The following is an 11,981-nucleotide window of genomic DNA, read 5'->3' on the forward strand; positions in this document are numbered from 1 at the left end:
ACCAGTTGTGCCTCTTGCAAACCACTTTTAAACTAGGACAATTGTGAGACATAATCTCCCAGTCCTAAGTTCAAATCAAGGGATAGAACCACCTTTTGATCCCTCTACTTCAAACCAGGGAGGTGGTGCAATACCAAATCAGAATAGTGACATTGGTATATCTAACTTGGGGGGGTAATCAAAATGTAAGAGATAATGTCATAAATAATAGGCAGAATACCCCATGTGTTAATGAGGGAATAAATGTTCAGGCTAATGGTAACAATGGCCCAAATCATGGTAACTTTGTTGCCAATCAAGGAGGACCAGATGGCTTTTGGAGTACGTCCTATCATTATGCCAACTTACACAAAGCCATATCCTGATTGGGTACACCAAGCATATCCATGGCCTAGAGGGTATAAAGTGCCATAATTCTCACTGTTTACCGATTTAGAAGAGGTGTCTATTCTAAAACACATAGGGCGATTCACATTGCAAAGTGGTGACGTAACTGATTACCATAAAATGAGACTGTTCCCTAGTTCATTAATAGGAGTAGCCTTCTCCTGGTTAATCAATTTGCCAGCAAACTCTGTTCAAACATGGCAACAATTGGAGCAATTGTTCCACGCTCAATTTTATAAGACTAAGTCTGAAGTTACTTTGGTCGATTTGGCGAATCTACGTCAAATGCCAAACGAATGGGCAGAAGGTTTCCTTCAAAGGTTCAAAACAGCGAGAAGTAAATATTTTGTACCTTTGCCTGAAAAGGAGTTTGTCAAAATTGTTCAAGGTTGTCTAAACTTTGATTTGAAGAAGAAGTTCCAAGACAAGGAATTTCCTGATCTTTTCTAATTGAGCGCGAACGTGATTAGGTATAAACGATTAATAAGAGAGGAAGAATAAATGAAAAATTCTAGCAAAGGGACCTATTATAGAGACCCAAATTTTGATGTTCATACCATTAACGACGAGTATTATGATCAAACCGAAATGTGTTTGGCCGAATTAATTAAAGGAGACACATATACTTGTCCTATAATGGCTAAGCCTAGACCGTCAGGCAAGGATGAGCCTATAAAAGATGAAAACATAAAGGCTAGAACGTTCTCGTTCGATGTAACCAAAGCTGACCTTATATTTGATAAATTATATAAGGATAAGTAGATAAAGTTGAGCGACAAGCATAAATTTCCAAGCTCTGAACAAATTAAGGATAAAGAATATTGTAAGTGGCATAATGCATGGTCACATTTGACAAACAACTGCTTGGTTTTTCACCATGTGTTACAGGATGCCATTGAAAAATGACGAATTACGTTCGAGGATAAGAGGAAGATGGTAGTCAATGAAAATCCTTTTCCACAGCCACTTGGAGTGAACATGGTGACGTCTGGTTTCAAAAACAAGTTACCAAAGTTCAAGTTGGTTATAGATGATGGAGAAGAAGCCCTGGACTACATCCCTGTGTCTTTGAACGTATTAAAGGGAAGGAGCCCAAAAAGGACGAAGACGTCCAATGTGCAAGATGCAAAAAAGAAGTGAGTGCAAATGCAGAGAAACCAGCGATATGGCAGCATTACCATTGCCCTAGTTTTTCCCAAACGCTCAATCTGGTAGAGGGCAGGGTATATCGTTCTAGAAGGGACCACCTTTTGAGAGGCAGTTCAGGCCAGGAAATAATGGAAGAACATTCAGACCACAACCTCGCCAACCAAATGTATGGCATTCGTTCCAGTATAAGGCTGGAAGGACGATACCTTTCAACGAGATGACTAGAACCTAACAAAGGCGTTTTCAACGGAACTATGTGCGAATAATGAGACAACAACAGGGAATGCTACGCCTAAAGGCACCTAGACTACTCGAGACAACCAATCAAAATGTTCTCAAAGACAGTGAAGAGACTGGTACAGGCGAACCTATGGAAAAATTGCCAGAGACTTCTTCTAGGAGGTCGAAGTTTGAGCGAGACAGAAGGGATGGACAAGATCCAGATCAACCCTTTACTATTTAGTTTGGTACGTTGCCTCCTGTCGTGGCTAATAACTATTTACTAGCCAACGACTTCAAGAATAAAGAGAAGGGAGAAGAAGAAATGGAGGATAACGAAGATGAGACATGTATGCTGGAATATGAAGAAGGCCAAACTTCTAGAGAGACCTACAATAGTGAAGAAGATAATGGTATGACAAACATCGAAGAGGAAATCGATCTGGAGGCAAAAAGAAGAAGAAGAGGAGTATCGTACAATACTCTGTTGAAGCAACTGTATCGAAAGGGAGTTCGTGAAGTAGACTTATTGGGAGAACTATCTGGGCGTTCTTTCGATTTTTATGTGCTGTACGGGACGTCCAAAAGGAAGAAGTGAGTGCCTCGCTCTGAAAAGTATGGATCACCTCCAAGAATAATGCCTCCTTCCACAGGTTGGGTAATCGAAGAAGAAGCATTAGAAAACAGTAAAAGGGAAATTCAGGAGATAGAGGCTCAGTGCGATATGCTGCACGTTGACTTATCACAAAAGGGTAATTCGACAGAGGACAAGCAGGAAGTGGAAATAAATGCTGCCAAAAGGTTATTTTTAAGCAGCCAGCCATGCAATTGACCAAACACTTGAGGCCATTGTACGTTAAAGCTCTAGTTAACGGCATACCTGTGACAAAAGTGCTTGTCGATAATGGAGTAGCTATAAACACCATTCCATCTAGGATGATGAAGAAATTAGCAAAGACAGAAGGTGATATGATCCCAACGGAAGTCATCCTGACAAATTTCAATGGAGGAGCAACTTTAGTTAAAGGGGTTATGCTATTAGACATAACTATAGGAACAATTACTAGGACCACAGTCTTCTTTATAATAGATGGTCCCACTAGTTACAATGTGTTATTGGGAAGAGATTGGATACACGGGAGTCGCTGTATACCTTCATCGCTCCATCAGTGCCTAATTTTTTGGAATGACAAGGGCGAAGCAGAGGTGGTGCAAGCTGATGATAGGCCTTTTGTCGCAGAAGCAAACTCAGTGGAAATGTTCATGTATGAAGGAAATTATGGACCTGTCAGAGTAATCCAGGATGGAGAGAAAACTCAGATCGTCACATAGAGTGAAGAGCCGTTTTCGGTGGATGCACTCACTGAAATGTTCAGTCAGATGAGGCCAAACATAGTGGTCCTGGAGGAGCCAGTGATTAGCAAAAGAATAATCAAGGAGTTTTAAATGAGTTGTAAGCAACAAAGACAAATGGCCGATATTCAGGCCTTCAAAGCCAAATTAATGGCTTTCAATAAAGAATGCAAAGACAAGACGAAAGAAGCAGCAGCCTTGAAAGCATTGAGAGACAAATTGGCAGTGTTCGAGTTGGAACAAAGTATTGACCGAGAAGTTAACAAGGTGGATTGTTTAGAAGAAGAAGTGACTACAAGGGAACTGGACGACGAAGTGATAAGGATAGCCAAGCCTAGATACGCGCAAGCACAAGATCCCTTGATTAAAGTAAATATTGGCAATGAAGGAGAAGATCGCCCAACGTTCATCAGCCAAATGCTCAATCAAGAGGTTAGTGATAAATTAATAGCTTTATTAAAGGAGTACAAAGATTGTTTTGTTTGGGAATATGAACATTTGCCTGGTTTAGATAGAGATTTGGTGGAACATAGATTACCAACCAAGCCTAATTTTAAATCTCATAGGCAACCTTCTAGGCGTTTCGCTCCTAATATACTTCCTGAAATTAAGGAAGAGATAGAGTGATTATTAAAAGTAGGCTTTATTAGAACGGTCAGATATGTTGAATGGTTGTCCAATATCGTCCCGGTATTAAAAAAGAATGATAAACTAAGGGTGTGCATAGACTTTACGAATCTAAACATAGCCACACCTAAAGATGAATATTCCTTCATGGATGGATATTCAAGATACAATCAAATTTACATAGCTGAGGAAGATATACACAAAACTGCATTTAGATGCCCTGGGTTTCTAGGATGTTTTGAATAGGTAGTTATGCCTTTCGGCCTGAAAAATGCAGGAGTAACTTATCAAAGGACAATGAATTTGATTTTTCATGATATGATAGGCAAGTTTGTTGAAGTGTATGTAGATGATATAGTGGTCAAATCCCTTAAAGAAGAAGACCATTTTGAACAATTAAAATATTCATTTGAGCGAATGAAGCAATATAAATTAAAGTTGAATCCCTTGAAATGTGCATGTGGTGTTAATGTAGGGAATTTTCTTGATTTCTTATTACACAAAAGAGGGATTGAATTTGATAAAAATAAAGCGAAGACCATTTTAGAGGTTAAATCACCTAGCAACAGAAAAGAATTGCAAAGGTTTCTAGGCCAAGTAAACTTTTTAAGACGCTTTATTTCTAACTGTGCAGGGTGAACTAAAACTTTTTCGCTGCTTTTAAAGTTGAAAAATCAGGACGAATTTGTCTGGAAAGAAGAGTATCAAAAGGCTTTTGAAAGCCTAAAGACATATTTATCAAGCCCACCAGTGTTGGTGTCACCAATCCAAGGACAGCCAATGAAAATGTATGTATCGGCTGAAGAAGAATCAATAGCTGGAATGGTCGCGTAGGAAGTCCGATTTGGTGAAGAAAGGGCAATTTACTAATTGAGTAGACGGTTAACAAAATGTGAATGTAATTATTCTGCCATTGAAAAATTATGTCTTACATTGTATTTCACATGTACAAAATTAAGGGCTTATTTACGGCCTGTGACCATTTATGTAATTTCTAAAGTAAATTTGGTTAAGTATATGCGCTCTCGCCCTATTTTGCACCAAAGAGTAGGCCATTGGACATTAGCTTTATTAGAATTCGAAGTACAATACATACCCCAAAAGGCAGTCAAAAATCAGGTTTTGGCTAACTTTCTGGCCGATCATCCATGCCTTGATATGCCTGAAGAAATTGAGTTAGAGATCAATTCATTTGAATTAAAACCTTGAATTTTATATTTCGATGGATCGAAAACCTCTAAAGGTACAGGAGTAGGGGTAGCATTGATAAATCCTTTAGGGATTTGTTACAAGTTCGCATTCACTTTGGACAGAATGTGCACCAACAATCAGGTCGAATACGAAGCCTTAATCGTGGGCCTAGAATTAATGATAGATATGGGGATAAAGAATGTGATCGTTAGAGGCGATTCTCAATTGGTAATTCACCAATTGATTGGTGATTTTAAATGCCAAAATGATTCCATTTTAAGTCAGTATGAAATCACCCAAAAGTTGTTGGAAGAATTCGACCAAATAGAGCTTCAATGTGTTAATAGGATATATAATGACGTAGCGAACGAATTGGCCCAGACGGCCTTAGGGTACTCAAAGGTTTTAAATTGGAAGTCTGCTTGTGAGTATGGAACAATATTGCCCGTGATCCAAAGAAGGGCGAGAGCAATTGAAATTCATTGCATACAAGATGGAGATGCAATAGATTGGAGGACAGAGATTAAAAGGTTCCTTAAAGAACCTAATAAAGAAGATAGTAGAAAAATGAAGTTTCATTTGCTAAACTATATACAGATAGATGAAGAGTTGTTTAAGAAACGCTCTGATGGTATATTGCTAAAATGTGTAAGTTTGCAAGAAGCCAAGACGATCATGGCTGAAGTACACAAAGGGATAATGTGGAGCTCATCAAGCTAGCCAAAGGATGAGATCGTTAATTATTAGGAATGGATATTTCTGGCCAAAGATGGGAGAGTCATGCGTTCAGTATTCAAAGAGTTGTCTAGCATGCCAAAAACATGGTCCAATACAAAGGGCGCCAGCACGAGAGATGTCACCTATTATCAAACTTTGGCCGTTTAAGGGTTGGGCGATAGACCTGATAGGGAAGATTTATCCCCCATCGTCCAAGCAACATACCTTTGTTATAATTGCAACTGATTATTTCACTAAGTGGGTAGTAGCGATACCTTTAAAGGAGATCACCCAAAAGAACGTCATAGAATTTATTCGTGACCACATCATTTATAGATTTGGAATTCCACAAACTTTGATGGTAGATCACGGAATATCTTTAAATGGGGATCAAGTGAATAAATTCTTGGGTGAGAATGGCGTTAAATTAGTGAACTCCACACGATATTACGCTCAATCCAACGGACAAGCAGAATCTTCTAATAAGATTCTCAAAAATATCATAAGAAAAATGATAGATGAAAATGCCAGAAATTGGCACGAATGTCTAAACAAGGCCTTATGGGCTTATAGGACGTCGCCTCGGTCAAGTACGAAAATTACTCATTTCCAACTCACTTATGGATAAGAGGCCATTTTGCCTATGGAAATCAACGTGCAATCGATCAGAGTGTGTTTACAACATAAGTTAAGTGGTGATGAGTATACTGAATCACTAGTTCAAAACTTATTAGAGTTGGACGAATTAAAGTTGGACATCCTAGATAGATTGCAAGTTCAAAAATAAAGAATGGCTAAATTTTATAATAAAAAAGTTATAGCCAAATCGTTCAGCCTGGACGAATTGGTTTGGAAAACAGTACTCCCTTTGGATAGTAAAGATCTAAAGTATGGCAAGTGGTCGCCCAATTGGGAAGGACCATATAAAGTAAATAATGTGTTGCCTAATGGAGCCTATCATTTGGAAGATTTAGACGACACCAAGCACATGAGGTTTATTAATTACAAATATTTAAAAAAAATATGTTCCTTCCTTATGGGAAAGTGAACAAATAAAAGCGTAATCAAATCGCGTTGAACGATCGTAGAGCAAAAAAGGGCCAGAACGAAATACGTTCAAATAAATTCCTTTATTATTAAACGTTCATTACAAAGTTGCAAAATACAAAATGCTAAATGCTCTATAAACTACAGTTAAGAGCAAACTAATCTCCCGGTTGATCGCCGAGTAAGAGAGTGAACTGGCCTTAATTGCCATCCTGATCGCACACCTGCAAAGGCAAGCAGAGAGGTCGAGAAGCACTCTCAACAAGCAGAAAGGAAGAAGAAACACCCTCATATCGCCTTCCTAAATGCATCACTGCAATGACGGGCAAGGAGGCTGAGAAGTACTCTCAGCAATCAAGGTGGCTTGCAGGCGTCCTCAAAATTGTTTTCTATCATTGAACTCGTTGTAAGGAACATAGAGACGATGGGAAGAACTTTGTTGGCCAAAGAATATTTCCAATATCTCCCATACCAAAGGTGACATCAAGAAAGATGGCAAAATGGGCAGATCAAACGATCCATTTCCATGGAAGACGAAGATTTTGGATCGATTGTCAAAATGCCAAACAATGGTAGCAAATTGGTTTTGAAGAAGAGAATGGAAGTGAAAATGACAAGTGTGGAATATAAGTGTATTTATAGAGGCATGAAGGTGAAGGGACAGAATATGAACAGCCACATTCGTGCCTAGTAATTAGAATCAAATAGCCCGAAGTCTTGGGAAAAGAAACAGAAATACCAAGAGAAAATATGCACGAATCTTAGTATAAAGCTGTTAAATGTTTGGGGGGTTGATGATTAAAAACAACGTCAATAAATACATGAGAAGACAAATTAATCGTTCATTAATGATAATGGCTGCTGGTATGTTCAGAATTACCAATGGACATTAATACGAAGGTACAAAAAGAAAAGTTAAGGCATTAAATGTCTTAATTACAATTCGCCCCAAACTGAATGAATTCTCTCCCTAAGTCTCCCCCAATTCTCGCTCTGCTGAGAAGAAGTGACATTCACTTCAGCCACAAAATCGTCATCAACTTCCAGCTTCTTGTACTGCTTGACCAAAGACTTGGTTCGCTCAATTCCTTGGGAGGCATTGCATTTTTTGGCAGTCATTCTCGCCTTGCAGTCGTCCATCATTGCTTGAAGTTCCTTCATCTGTGCAGCCAAACTGGTCATCAAAGAGTCTTCAATCATGACTTTAGAAGAGATTTCTTTCAATTCGTCCTCAGCTTTGTTGATCTCCAGAAGCAAAGACTCTCTTTCAGATATAGCGCGAAGATATTGAGTACTTTTGGCCTTCAGTTCAACATTTTTCCCAGCAATGAGAGAATCTCGGAATGGACAACTTTCAACGTCGCTTTAAAATAAGCAGAAAGATTGAGCGACGGAAGTGTCAGTGCTTGCTCCAACTTCGCACTCAAATGCTCAAGCTTATCCTTATGTTTGGCAGCACTAGCCTGACCGATGTCCATATCTATAAAGGACACATACTCAAATATCGACTGCTTGAGGAATTTCATATCTTCCTCTGAAGAAGCAGAATGACGACTGGTTGAAGCAGGGCTAGACGTCTTGACTTGCCTCCAGGAAGTGAACAAGTCCTGGATGGAATGCACGATCTTATCAGCATCCTGCAAAGAAAGTTGCCAACATTGAAGGTTTTCACTACAATGAACAAAGTGGAAGTAAAAGTGAAGCAAAGATTACCTCATCAGCAATCTTGGAAGGTGGCATATCCCTAGCCAAATCTACTTCCTGTGGCTCCACCACTTGTGAGGACTTCCCCTTGTCTAAGCGAGAAGACTTTTCCACAACGGGTAAACCCGTGGGAGCATCTGCAGAACTCAAAAAGCAACGAATTAAAAACCAATAGCACAAGCAAATGTAAAACATCAAAAATGTATTACCTTCTGGTTCGACGTTTTGGAGGCTGACGTCCTGAGAAAAAGGTGGCTCATCCATTGGTTGTGATGAGGATTCCGGGACTGAAGGTTTCTCTTTAAGCGTAGTCCATTAATCAACTGGTTTGGATGAAGTAGCCTCAGCAGAGGATGATGGAACAGGAGGTACCAACACCAAAGCCTTCGAAGGAGAGGCTGAGCTTTTCTGAGAAATCCGAATGAACCATCAGCACGTAAAAAAGTTTTAAGTATAGAAAGGTATGCTTGTGAGTAAACTAATTTAATTACCTTTCTCCTGACAATGAGAGGAGTGTCATCATCATCATCCTCCAAAATGGGAGATGCTGAGGCTGGCCGTTTGCGGCTTGGGGCACTCTTAGTTGCAGTGGGCTTGGTAGAAAGAGAAGTAGATGGACGAACTGAATGTTTAGCACGAGCAGAAGAGGAAGGACTCCTAATGGACACAACGGTGACCAAAACAGGAGAAGTGGAATAAATGTCTGGTTGATCCAGTGAATCGAAAGCGCGATTGGCATCAGTTGCAAACAATCTGCGCTGCACTGATGATCAGAGTTGTTCAAAAAGGGGATGGATGGCATGGCAAGGATTGAAGGGGGCTAATGAAAAGTTACTCGTCAAAAGAATATTGTGAGCATCTATAGCTTCTACCTCTGCCTTATTAATGGTGTGGAAGCGACCTATCAAGTTTCTTGAATAACAAGGGGGAACAGGCCAAGTTTAGCCAAAACCAAGTTGACGAGCAAAAAATTGGGGAGCATATATTTCAACCCTAGCTTTGGCATTGGTTCCAGTCAAAATATCATGGAACAACTCCCTCCCGGTCAAAAATTGAACCCAAATGAGCAGAGGGTCCTCGCGCTGTCCAGAGTGGATGGGGGTTGTACATAATCTGGAGTTAAAAAGGGAGGAAAAGGAAAGAAAGAAGGAATTGAATTCAAAGTATAAAAGAATGAAAAGATGTCCCTTCTGGACATATTTATAGGGCTCAGTGGGCCAATAGCTAGCCCATAGCAGCTAGCAGAAGGAAGGGAAAAGGATAGAGCACCAAGTGATGGAAAATAGGTTCTCAACCACATTTGAGTGAACCAAAGAGGCCCACTGCCAGTGGGAAATGCACCATTCTTCAATTGGAATGGGAGAGAAGCCATGCCTCTATAGAGGGCAGCCAAAAAGAAAGAACACAAATTCAAAGGCCTATTACGCACCAATTCGTGCGCTATGGGTAAATAGCTCATGGAAGGCTTCATGTTTGGCACACACAGAACATATTTACACAGCCAAATCTGAATAAAGGCCACACGCTCAGCATGGGAAGGCTCAGCGTTCGAGTGATTATAACAGCTTTGCAGGCTTGAATATGACTCGATGAGTTTTCTGTCAAATTTTGGGGCGATACCAGAAATCAAAATACCAGGAAAAATGGTATCGCCCAAAAGTGGCAGATTTACTAAGGCCCCAACATCCCTTAAAGTAATGGACATGGGACCAAGAGGAAAAATAAAAGTATTATACCCAAAGGATCAAAAACTTAAAGCAATAGGGAAAAGCGCTGAATCAAAAATAGGGGGTTGAAGAGAAATTTCTAACAAATCAGAAATCCTAGCACTATAAAAAATTGCCTTGGTAGGACCATGACTCACATGGCTAGCATACCATCTACGGAAAACAATATCAGATTTAGGCCAAGTGTGAATACCTCTTTCACGAAGTGGCCTCAGCGGCAAAGAGTTTAGAAATAGAGGGCCTTGAGTACAAGAGAACAACTGGCCCACCGCCACTTGTTTGACGGCCTTGACGTTGTTGAATGAAGGACCTAGATAGAACTCATTGAGTTCAATATTGGCTGGTGCAAGGAAGTTCGAAATTATATATGGCTGGGTGAGGAGTTTCTGGAAGTCTTCGAAACTGAAGGAGTCACCAGATTGGGATTGTGAAGCAGCCATTAGGAACGAAATAGAGTTTTGTTGAAATTTGCTTGAGAAACGTAGCAGAGAAGCAAGAAGATGAACATTAATAGTGCGAAAGAGAAGCGCGAAACAATGAGGCAATGAAATGGCGTGTATTTGGGGATCATAAGGGTTTGCAACGTCACACCTTTTTAGGCTAAGGAAGAAAATAATGATTAAAATTCTTGAAAATTTCAAATGTTGTTGGGAAACACAAAGTGAATATGGCAAAAATTAATAATTGGTATTAATTCTGTCATATTGAGGGGTAATTGTTGACACACTAAAAGTGCAGCCCAAATCGAATAGCCCAAAGAATGAAGCCCAATTGGGCAATTCAGGATAAATGCCCAAATATGGTTATTAATGAATGCAGTGGAAGCCCACGAACGCGGTAACACCATCGCCCAAACTTGCAAGACACCCAAGATCTGAGCGAATGAAATGCCATGCAATCACCCAGAGTTATAACCCCGTTCTCGCCCAAACCTTTGAATCGCCCAGGATCTTAGCAAACATAAGGTATTATGATTATCCAAAAGTACAGTCATTGAAACAGTTATTGAGTAATCTTATCACGTTCCACGATTCAAGAAGTTCAGTTGAAGACGATTGAACGACAAAGAGTAGTGGCAACATTTAGAGACGGTAGCTCCACGATAAGTTGGCCACGATGAAGAAAATGGGCAGTTATAAAGCAATTAAACAGTTTCTGAGCGGTTGATCACAAAGAGAGCATCAAGGGAATATAAAAGGAAGAAAAGACATAGAGCAAAAGAATCCCAAATCAAACACTCTCAAACAAAAAATATGTAATTTCAATTTCTTAGTTTAGACTTAAATATTTCTTTCAGTACTCGTGTGCTTGCGCCCCTTGGAGACATTCTGTTTAAATTCCAATTGTAAAGTCATTGCCAATAAAACACCCCTTTTTGGAACTTTGTCTCAAGAGGTTTGTACCTTACATAATCGTCTGATCCCTTTTTAATTGTTAGCGACTACCCACGCGAAACAATAGATATATATATATATATATATATATATATATATATATTCCCATTTAAAATAAATATAGTGAATGTGTAGTTCACAACTTTGGGCCAATCTTAGTCCTTTAATGTAATTCAGATTTCAAAATAGGTACAATACTAATGAAAGCTCTCGTTTGACTCCTTCAATTCAGTCCCCCTTTCCCTCAATTCCCCGCAGCCAATGGCAATGACCACGCCATAACGCTGCCGTTCACTACCGTTAACCGCCGTTCCCTCCCTTTCCTATTTCCGCTATTCGAAAGCCAAGTTCCCGCATTTTCGCTTCAACGAGAATCGAGGCTTCTGAGAAATTCTCCTGATTCGTTTCTCGATCGTAAGGTGGTATTCTTCACTTCGTCAAGTATCCTGGACTCGGAAATGATTTC

This window comes from Olea europaea, unplaced genomic scaffold (genome assembly GCF_002742605.1).
Source record: "Olea europaea var. sylvestris unplaced genomic scaffold, O_europaea_v1 scaffold537, whole genome shotgun sequence".
Taxonomy (NCBI): domain Eukaryota; kingdom Viridiplantae; phylum Streptophyta; class Magnoliopsida; order Lamiales; family Oleaceae; genus Olea; species Olea europaea.